Genomic DNA, 11,000 nt, shown 5'->3' on the forward strand with positions numbered 1-11,000 from the left:
AGCTCAATTAAAGCGCACTTCCCCGGCCCGACCAAACGAAAGGAACGGTCAGATCGATCGGCCCAATAAAGCAATGGCGCACATAAACTGCTTCCCAACAACAACAACAACAACAACAAAACCCTAACGTTCTCTGCCCACTTGTGGGTTGAAGATGGCAGCACACAAACGCACACACACACACTCATTCGCACGAGGGTGAAAAGAAAGAGACACTACCAGTACTGCAACGAAAGAAAGAAAAAAACGGACAAACGAATCGAGCTCATCGTGGCAAGATTCTCAGCTAATACAAACAACCCTAACCCTTACCCCTCACTTACCGTCATCCCACGATCTGGCCAATTTTAGGCGGGGGTGGTGTTCGGTTGATCGGGTTCGAGGCCAAAACGCGTCGTGATTCGTTCGTTTTACGCTGGTTAGGGTAGAAATCTTTTTTTTCTGTTCGAAGTTGCTAGAAAGGGAAGAGTAAAGAAGGAGTTGGAAATATAATAACATAAGTCTGTACCACGCCATCGCACAAGGGGCTCCACTGGGCATGGGGGCCTTCCAGTAATATTGCACACACTCAAGCTCGCCCAAACGTAATCACCCACCCATGGGGAATGGTCTCTGGAAGGAAGCTAAAAATATAAACCAACAACAACAGCAGCAAAAAAACGCCACCCCCGGGATGGTAAAAAACACGGAGCACGGTGGAGGATAAAGGAGGAGAGATTTCAATACCCCCCCCCCCCTCACCATTTGCGAATCCGTAAGATGGTGCAATATCACTTTGTAGATTGAAAACTGTATGCATGTTGGCCACGATCGCTCACGAGGGTCCGTGGAAGGGTCTGGGCCGGTTGGTGCGGTCATCTTCGCGTGTGTCTTTTTTGTTCCCGGGGGTCGTGCAGTTCCCTTTTGGGGTGCGCGTTCGTGTTAAAACTACGCCCAGTATTGGTCCCACTCCGTTCCGTGGGACGAGGCTCTTCTGACCACCGATCGAGGAACGGATGAATCGTCATTTGAAACGGTTCTGGTGCGCGATTACATTTTATGCCGTTCGGTACCACCGAGGAAGCAAGCGCATTATGTGCAAGCGATAAGCGCCTGCACGGTCAGTGGAAAGTGTGCATTTGTAGGTTTTTGTATGGCCAAAATGTTTTTGAGCTTAATTACTGTTACATTTTATGAAGCACATAGCGATAAAAATTGTACACTTTTTTTTTCTTTAAGCATCTTTACAAAAAAATAAAAGTTCAGATAATTTTCAATGTATGTACTTAAGCTCCATTAGGCTCCTGATTTTATTTCAAAGTAATTTGTCAATAGCTTTTTTACAATGAATCCATGTTGAATGTGAAAACAAACAATTTGTCTTATAAGTTATTAAAGTACTTTAAATCAATGATCAATAAATAATAATTAAAAGATGCCTTTTAATTGTCCTGTCATATAATTAAAAAATCAATAAAATCTGCAGTTAAACCTACAAAACTCGAGTTTTATTTTTTTATGTAAGTTACATTACATTCTCCTTTTAAAATGATTTTAAATGAAAGAAAAAAATAGACCTTTAAACCGTAATTATGTCCCACGCTTTCGCTACAGTGCGGCGTGCGCCGATTCTCGATTTACTCCATAATTTCTTCGATATCTTCCCAACCCTCTGCCTGCACACAGCGCGCTGCATCCGTAAATAATAAAATATTGTGTATTTTAATATTCACGAACAACAATTTATGTCTTAATAAATATTATTGATAAGTTAATATGTTTTCGATATAGTATTTCTTAACCAGCGCCCTGGATTCACCCGTGGCCCTAGCGCCCGTGGCGTCTGGGAGATGCTGTGTGTTTGTTTTAGCGTTCCACAACTGCCAGCTGGCAGTGAAGGAGACCCACCCGTTCAACAGCAAGCAGTTTCCGCAGCATAAGCTTCGACTGCTTCAACCCTCCTCCCAGTGGAGGATGCCAAATCCGCCGTTGGTGCATCATCATCGAACACGGAACACGAACTATCGGGACCGAAACGTTGTATATTCCCGCGGAACCAGCCCGGCGGTATGATTCATGAGGTTAATCGAAGCGATTGTAACAGCCAATGGAGCTAACTTTGCAGCAAGGTAACATAAATTATGCACCTTTGGCCCCGCGCAGACACTGGGGACGGGCGAAGAGGACGATGACACCTGTGCAAACGAAGATTCCAATCAAATGCTTCCCCTGCTTCCTCGAGCTAGCTGTTTTGTGGTGGGTCATTTTGCCCCTTTTCAACCGTTTCCCTCGCCGCTTAACCGGCAACATCGCGTACAGGCACTGTATCATGCGTCCTTTATGTGGAACATTTCAATTAATATGCTATCGAGCGCGGATATATATCGGTGTAGTATGGTTGATCATTTCTTTTCAGCACGGTGCTTCGTGGCCGTGTTTCCTTTTCGGTAGAAATTCATACACGCAGTGTTTGCTCTTTTTTTTGTTATTATTATCTGTTGCTTTGCTTGCTCTCTGCCGCATTTCTTGCGGGTGGCAGGAATCAATTTACCGAATCTCAATTTGTCACTCTGATTAGTGAGCGTCTCCATTAAAGTCTCAATTTTCAAAATCCCCCATGTCAGTGGTCGCTCTGCAGCCTCCGTGCAGCATGTCTGTGCGGCAAAACCGCAAACCGGTCCATTTTCAACCCCGGGGGAATATTGCGCTGGAAGGAAAAAAGGAACAGTTTGCCTTTTAGATTTGATACCAATGTTTTTTTTTTCTGTTTGTTCGGTAGACAAAAATATGAAACTGTCACCGGGTGCGGGATGCCATCGGCAAATTTTCGGGCCCAACTCAACGCCACCGTTGGTCAACGTAATCAAGACGTGAGCGTCGCAACAGCCGGGGATGCATGATCACTGTCGATTGCTACTGCCGCACTGCTGTTTCGGCTAATGGGAAACTGCAGTCGATTAATTTATGCTAATTTAAATGACGGCCAACCGATTCCGGCATGACATTTTGTCGTGAGAGCGGCAAGCGTTGTTGTATCCTCTTTTTGTTGATGGCATTCGTGTGGTTTGTCACCAATGAGGAAGTGGGTTGGTAGCTATATGAAGCGGAGTTTTTATAAAAATCACAAACAATTTTGCACAAATTATTAAAAAAAAATACGTCAGAATAGTTTAAAAAAAGCATTAAAACATTTTTTTATTAAGTTTTAAATTACTATCAATTTAACAAAATCATCAAACTATTTCTAAAATATATTCATTAAAAATTCCAAACATTGAATTTTGTGTTGAACCTTTCTCTCAGCTCCTTTCATATATTTTGCATATTGGCTTTCATGCATATGTGCCAGCGTTCCCACAATCTTCCTTCATTAACCTTCACCACCTTCAGGATTGACCCGATTTTCGGCCACGCTTCGTGCGAAGACAGATTTCGCCATTTAACACGGGCTAAACGTTTTAAAGTGCCTATTAATCATTTCACTCCGATGGGTGCCTACCGCAAAGGTCGAGCCGCTTTCCCGCCCGTACCGCAGCCGTGCAGCGTACCAAAGCGAAACGGCGTTATCAGTAAAACAAACGAAAAAACGATGTGCACCAATTAAGGGTATCGGCGGCATTCCGCCTGGCTGGCAAAGGGATGCTAGCCAGGTGAATGGATGGTGGTCGGTTGTTAACAAAAAATAAAAAATAAAACCTTGCAGATACATTACAGCAAGCTACAGTTTTGTTTTTTTTTAACTAAAAAATATCAATTTCACTGACACATATAGAAATAGAAATATAAAAATGATGTTTTGATGAGTATGAGCTGATTACTCATGTTGAATGCTCTGACAAAGATGTTTTATGAATGAATCATTATTATTCACCAATTTTTGCTTTACTTTTTCCATAGAACAATTTCCATAGAAGACGACGTCAATGTTTTGCACGGGAAACCATTATCAGTTCGTTATCTAATTGATTTCTCTTGTTTTCAACGTTAACATTCACTAGGAACGTTTCGTTAGGGTTATAAAACACATGAAAATAAGTAACGTAATTTGCTTTCCTTGCTACACTGAAACATATAGCATAATGCCAAACGAAACAAATCCTCATAGAAAAATGCTTCACTGTCTACTTTTTCAACATCCAATTCCCAGCCACCTGCTGTGAGGGCTTTGAAGCAACTTTGAAGCTTTTCAAGGCCAAGCAGTGCTAAGCACAGATCAGTCATCATCGTTTCCAATATCTTGAGAGAAAAAATGGGATTAAAATATGACTGATAGATCAATTTCAGCGTCAATTTCCATCGTATCTATCACAATGTGTCACCCTTTTTCACAGAGTGGCCAGTAGCACGGTAGATTTATGGCCCGAAAGGATTAAAACGGCAGCGAGTCGAAAAAGATGATTGTGTAACAACGGGCCTGAAGGGTTCGTCACTTGACATTTACAGGGTATAAGTCTTTCGTGCAGCTGTAAGCTTTTTAGCTTCACTTTCGATCTGCCGCGACGCAGTGGATGGACAAAAAAGTAGGGGGATAGGAAGGGTGTCCTGGAAATGGTTGTTGTAACCACCTTAAGGCACACCCGCACCGCACCGTACTCGAACCAACACGGGGAACTGGTTTATTTATTTTTATACAAAAGTTTGGCTTAGTTGGTGCAGTGGAATTCACCAACACTTTAGAAGGAAACGAGTTCTGTGGTTGTCGACCGCCGCTGCCGCCACCGTAGCGTACCTTGTACAATCTTGTGCGATCGTGTGTCAGCGGAACGAGATGGCCATTCCGTTCGGGGCCAGTCGTAAAAAACGGAAACCCATCCACGTTCGCGGCTGCTCGATCGGCGTGAATAAGCCCGGCCCAAGGTACAATCCAGCAGCAGCAGCAGCAGCAGCAGCAGCAGCGGTATCATGGTGGTTTAATAACCCGATAAACACAGCATGAGAGTAAGCCTTAAACAGTACTATTAGCATTTACGCCGAGGTTCACGCTGGGCCGCGAATGATTTAATGCTTTTAATAATGTTCTGGGTGCTTTTTCTCCCTCGCGCAGATGCTTCTCTTCCCTCCATTACACCCATACTGACGGAGAGGCAGCGAAACGGGCACCATAAGAAAAATCCATTTGGTAATGCTACAGATGTTTCGTTTTCATCAAAGCTTTACAGTTGTCATCGGCGGTTGCGCATAGTTTGCTTAAGATGCTTTCCAGCCTCTAATGGAGGTGCCTGTACAACAGTTGACTGGCGCGCCATTCTTTCACACTTTCCATTACACGAGCATAAAAATTACAAAACAAACCATGTTCCACGCTTTGAAAGGGTAAGCATTTATTCTTCAATTTTTGTGGTTCTCTCTCTCTCTCTCTCTCTCTCTCTCTCTCTCTCTCTCTCTCTTTCATATACACACAAACACACATCAACGCGTCACATCACGCTTCCGTCGTTCGAAAGGAAGCTTCAAGAAAGGATAAGAATAGTTAATGCCTCATCACCGAAAATCATCACATTAAGTGCGTTGCTTTTAACCGTCCCATACCGACAACCGCAAAAACCACGACAGCCTGGCGACAGCAGGGCCCGTTCCGCGTCATTCCGTCACGGTTTGGTGGAATGTTTTTACACCCGCGAAAGGATGCCAGCCCGCCCTAAAACTCTCATTTCCCCGTGCGCTAGAGGACGAAGCGTAGAGGCTGGAAGAAGAAGAGCAAAATGCAAAACTCCCTCGATCATCACGATCGCCTTGAGTCATTGGCTTCCCGGTGCTGGCCCGGCGTGCGCGCGGCGCTCCATCGGCCGACGATACGGTCCCGAAAACGACACCGGGGGCATGTTGGTATCATATTTTATCTCCCTGCCCCTGCCAAATCGACTGGCCCCGTCCAGTCCCCCGACGTGAAGTGAGGAAATATTTATTTTATGAGTAAAGCGTCGCTTCGCTCGCTCTTTTATGCTCGCTCGCGTTTCACCCCATTCGTTTACGGTCGCGGTTTGCGGTTTCTACCGTGGCCAGCCGAAAAGAAGATGACTGTGGTCACACAGTGCACTCATCGTGGGCAAACGGGACGCGCGCGCACGCACACAGGCACTCGCGGGTGGACATTCCGGGCATGTCCGCGGGTTTGTGAGATTAAAGCTACATTGTCTTACGCTTCGTTTTCGTTCAATTTATTTCATCCTACCACCCCTTTGCGGTTCGATTTCCAATGGTAAAAAACGGAACCATTTACTGGAAGCATAATGAAGAATGTTACACGGGTGAACAGAGGGACAAAAGGAAGAACAAAGTTAAAAAAACAGTGTTTAAATCAAGACATTGCTGTCGAACTGTGATCAAATAAAAGAGCTTTAATTCTCTCGATTCAATCGGGATACATACACATACAAGGGGGAGGATGGTCCTAAGTAAACAAGCAGTGTGCGGAAAAGCACCGGGAATGGGGAGGAAAACGATGAATAGGCACGCCGCGTGCGCTTATCCGTGAAATAGTTTTCCATTCTTCTAGCCGTATCGAAGAGCATAATTCGAATTCATTCATTCCGTCGCCGCGGTTTTTCCCATGGACGGTGCCGTGCTCATGGGTTGCGCCTGCCGTCGTGCTCCCCGTGCGCTGACACGAAAGGATTGCGCCCCGATTTAATCCCCGTAAAGCGCGCTTTTGTGTGTCGCGAACCACGCTCGCCGGGGTAATGGTAGTCCATGATTTCTGCACTGTCACTCGTCGACGAAAAGATCATCATCATCCCAAACGAATGACTTTTCGATTTAGCTGGACATTTAGCGGCTCCCACACACACACACACACACACACACACACACACACACACACACACACACACACACACACACACACACACACACACACACACACACACACACACACACACACACACACACACATACACGGGCACACAGCGCTGCGCCGTGGCCACAAGGCCCAGGAAATTGATCGGTTTCGTTTCACACAGATTGAATGGGGCACGGGTAAAACAGACAGAAACTGAAATGATACACACTTTTTTGTTCGATCAGTCTTTAAACGTATGCGCGATTGTTTGTGGTGTCTGTGTGTGTGCACGGTAAGATTCAAATGAAATAATTGATATATCATTACTGGCGTTAATCCGATCAAACGATCACCTACACGAATATTTCGGTAGGTTTGTTGCTTCTACCGCATTTGGCATTACCCACACGGTTGATTCGTTTTAGTTTAAGTAAACAGTAGTGGCTTTTAAGTTTAAAAAAGCTTGATAAGATTAAATTGTGTGTTGTGGCCTTTTAGAAAAACTTCAAGCTAAAGCGAATTATATATCTGTGTCATGATTGTAAAATTATGAATATTTTATTATAAACAATTTGTAAGAAAGTTCCGTCTTCGTTAGTTCGTTGCTTCGAGGATCACTGGTGAGTGATGTTGGTATAAAACAACTATGCTGTTGGCATATTTAATTTATAGAATGACAGAATTTGGCTAGATAAAAACAACACAACAAAATAATACTTATTTTTTGTAATTTTTTTTTTCTTTGCAAAACGATATACCGCGAATGGCGTGAATTTGGCGTGAAAGTTATTGCGTAACACATATTCATATTTGAAACTTACCTGTTAATAACTGTTAAACAATGAGAAGAGCTGTAAATTATCATTGATGCTATGATTGTAATGATCCATCATCATAGAAACTAGATTATATAATTCCTATCAGTTTCTTGATTTACATTACAACAATTTTAATGTGCAGGACAGTATAAAACAGTTTTTCGAAGTGAAAAAAGAAAAAAATGTGAATTGTTGCTTGGTTCTTGTACATTATGTTTAGTGTGTTTATTTGTAAGTCCAACAACCTAAATTTTACTAGTTCTGTGTAAAGTCGTTGAAACAATCAAATATTTCCTTTTATAATATCGCATTCTGCATGAATCTACGATTTTCTAAAAATTCAAGCAGCTTCATACTAAGTTCGTTGGGAGCTTTGGAAAGCTTTTGAAGAATTTGAGATGAAGTATCTTATAAGATTATAAGATTATGCAATCAATGAGATTTGTATGCTATTCGATATTTACGAGAATAATGCATCTCTGTCAAAATACATATGATTTTCATAAGTTAAGCATCAAATTCAATCATTTATCCTTAAAACTTTTTCACATTCTCGAACTGTATGCTTCAGGAACAACCCCAACGCTAGATTGTTTTAGAAGCCATCAATGCACATTGAAACTCTCATTCCAATTTTCATCGAAATGTAACTCAACTCCCGCAAACCAGTGATGAAACATTTCCGAAATGTTTGCTCTGCTTCGTGGAAAATGTTGAAACTATTTCCTCCCATTATCATAACCTTCCCTTCCCTTACTTACTTTGCCCTTCTCTCTTCGACGAATTCAGTCGTTGGATATTTAACCCATCCCGCTGCCGAAGCATTCGCTGCCATGCGCAAGCCAAGGGGAAAAAAGTCGTGCCACAAGCACAACGATTCGAGCTAAAATTTCAAATACGAAAACGCTCCGCTAGATATCGATCGAGGTATCGGAATGTAGAATCTTTCATTGCAAAGGAATTTCTTCCCGACTGGAACGTATGAGAAACGATCTGGAGAAGATTATCCAGCACCCACCAACTCATCCACCCACCCCCAACCTTCCTCCTTACTAATGCTTTGAAGGGGTTTCAGTCGTATGCAGGCAGCAAGTCGAGAAATAATTCTACTCTTGACCGGCGATCGCGCAGCTCGATTAAGCGATGCGGAAGGTACAAAATTAAAATAAAATGTTTCACTAATTGATACCTCATTCCGAACCAACTGGAAAGGAGGGAATTGGTGGAGGAGAAAAAAGGGGAGAAATTATTGCGATCTATGCGAGTTAGATAAGAGCTTTGCAAATCGAGGAAGTAGTAGAAACCGGTGAGCGGGACCTATTGACGGTCATGGTGCACTTTGATTTCGATGCCCATACGAGATGAGTTTGAAATTTATTCACACTCGCAAACTTGCAACACCCTACGCCGCCTGCTAGCAAACAAGACTACGAACTGAAACTGAACGCTCGCGACATCGGCGATCACTTGTTAACATTCTGATGCTTACTTAATTCGGATTAACCGCTTTGTTCCGGGCTTGCACGTTGACACGGCCCGTAAACGCTTTTTTGCAAATGTTTATTTTTTGCTCCACCTCTCACATGTTCTTGTTAGTGTTTTCTTGTTTGTTTTTTTTTTGCTCTCTCTCTCTCCCTCAGTGTCGCATTTTCCCCTAGTTTACCGACCTACCTCAATGGTTACACAGCTGCAGCATACCTTGGGGTCTACCTTGAGAGGGAAAATTCAGGGCCAGCCCAGTAGTAAAAAGCGAATCAAAATGTAGTAAATTATCCCGTGCATGGTGTCTCGGCATCTCGATCCTTTTACAGCCTCCACAGGGCGCATGAAAAGTGTCGTATGCCCATTCAATTTAAATCAATTTCATACCATCGTCATTGCGCCCGTGAAAGGGCCTGAAGAGGAGGGATGGCGTTGCTGCAGCTGTGGTGGTGTGAAACGGACCTCGGTGCGCCCGAGTATGCTTACCGACAAGTGCACAAAAGTTTACAACCCGCAAACTACTAACTGTGTGTACGGTGTACGTTGGTGCATATTCATGGGGTGCGCAATCGATTGTCGAGATTGAAGGTATCGATCGAACGAGCGCAAAGGGTGAGAAGATTCCGAAAAGGTGCATCCAACTACCCCCGGATTAATGCATTCCGCTGGTCCACGTCCGACCGCGCACGGAGGGCTCATTTCGACAGATTTGGCATGGAATTCCGCAACGGAGGTTGCGAACCAAATAGTGCGGATCGACGGATCGACCGTGACATTGAAGTGGCATGCATTGGTTACGATTAATTTAAATTAGCCACCTCGTACCTTGCTATGGTGCGAAACACGCGCCGAGAGAGCGGGAAAATTGTCGCGGGCTGACAGACGGCGAGCTGGTGACATCGAAACCGAGCATATGAGCAAAGCACCCAACCGCGCATGATAAACCACGGGTGTTAATCCACCAGGGAGTGTCCCTTAGCCATTGTTCATCGCTGGAAAAGGAACTGCCGGCAAAAAGCAACTGTGCTTCACAGGGCCTATCCTGTACCAACTGTTGCATATAATGCGACACGCTTGGCCAAAAATGGAATATAAGTGTGAGAGGGGAACAGCTGGAGACGGTTGATCGATTTGTGGCTCTGGAATGGGGGATGGAGAATGGAAATTGAACTGGGTGACGATGAGTAATTTCCTTCCGCTCTGACACGGATGACGCAATTTAGGCGTCAACAATGAGCTACAACTGTCAGTGAGTAATCCATCCGGACGATGTTAAGCAGCTCTTCGACTAATCGAGACTTAAGCCTTTTTTACAGATTTGTTTACCTTTGATTGTTGGAACTGTTGGTAACTCTCAGTACAAATTTCAATTAGTTTTGTGAGTCTATTTGAAATTAGACAGAAACCAGCCTATGTATCAAGATCCTCTCCCTAATTACTATGTTTGCTTTGTCATTGCTAATCTCAGTGGCGATCCATACTGATATTTTTGCATTTAGACCAGTGTTTTTCAATCTTTATGCAGCTGTACCCCCCATGTAGGGTGCATGTAGGATTTTATTCCCTTCTCACAAGTTCATAAGCGGTGGAAAGCGTGGCATCTCAGAAATTCTCAATTCGTTGAAAACCTCTAGTTTAGAGCACTACGTAATATAAATGCATAAAATTATTTGTTGCAGTTGATTGATTCCTGTTGAATTTGGAAAGTATTATGTGGAAATTTGTAATCATATAATAACATCAGTCAGCCAAATAGGAAAATTGTAGAAGCTAGCTCTGGATACTTACTCAAACCGACCGATCTACCAATTTGAGTAGTTTTTGTATTGCATCCATCTGGATACATTAAACGACAATTAATTCCTCACTTTGTGTTCTGATTATATTCAATAAACCCGTAATTCTATTATGCTATTTGCAACTCAGCTTGCATAATTTGCTTA

Source organism: Anopheles merus, chromosome 3R (genome assembly GCF_017562075.2).
Source record: "Anopheles merus strain MAF chromosome 3R, AmerM5.1, whole genome shotgun sequence".
In the NCBI taxonomy this organism is placed as follows: domain Eukaryota; kingdom Metazoa; phylum Arthropoda; class Insecta; order Diptera; family Culicidae; genus Anopheles; species Anopheles merus.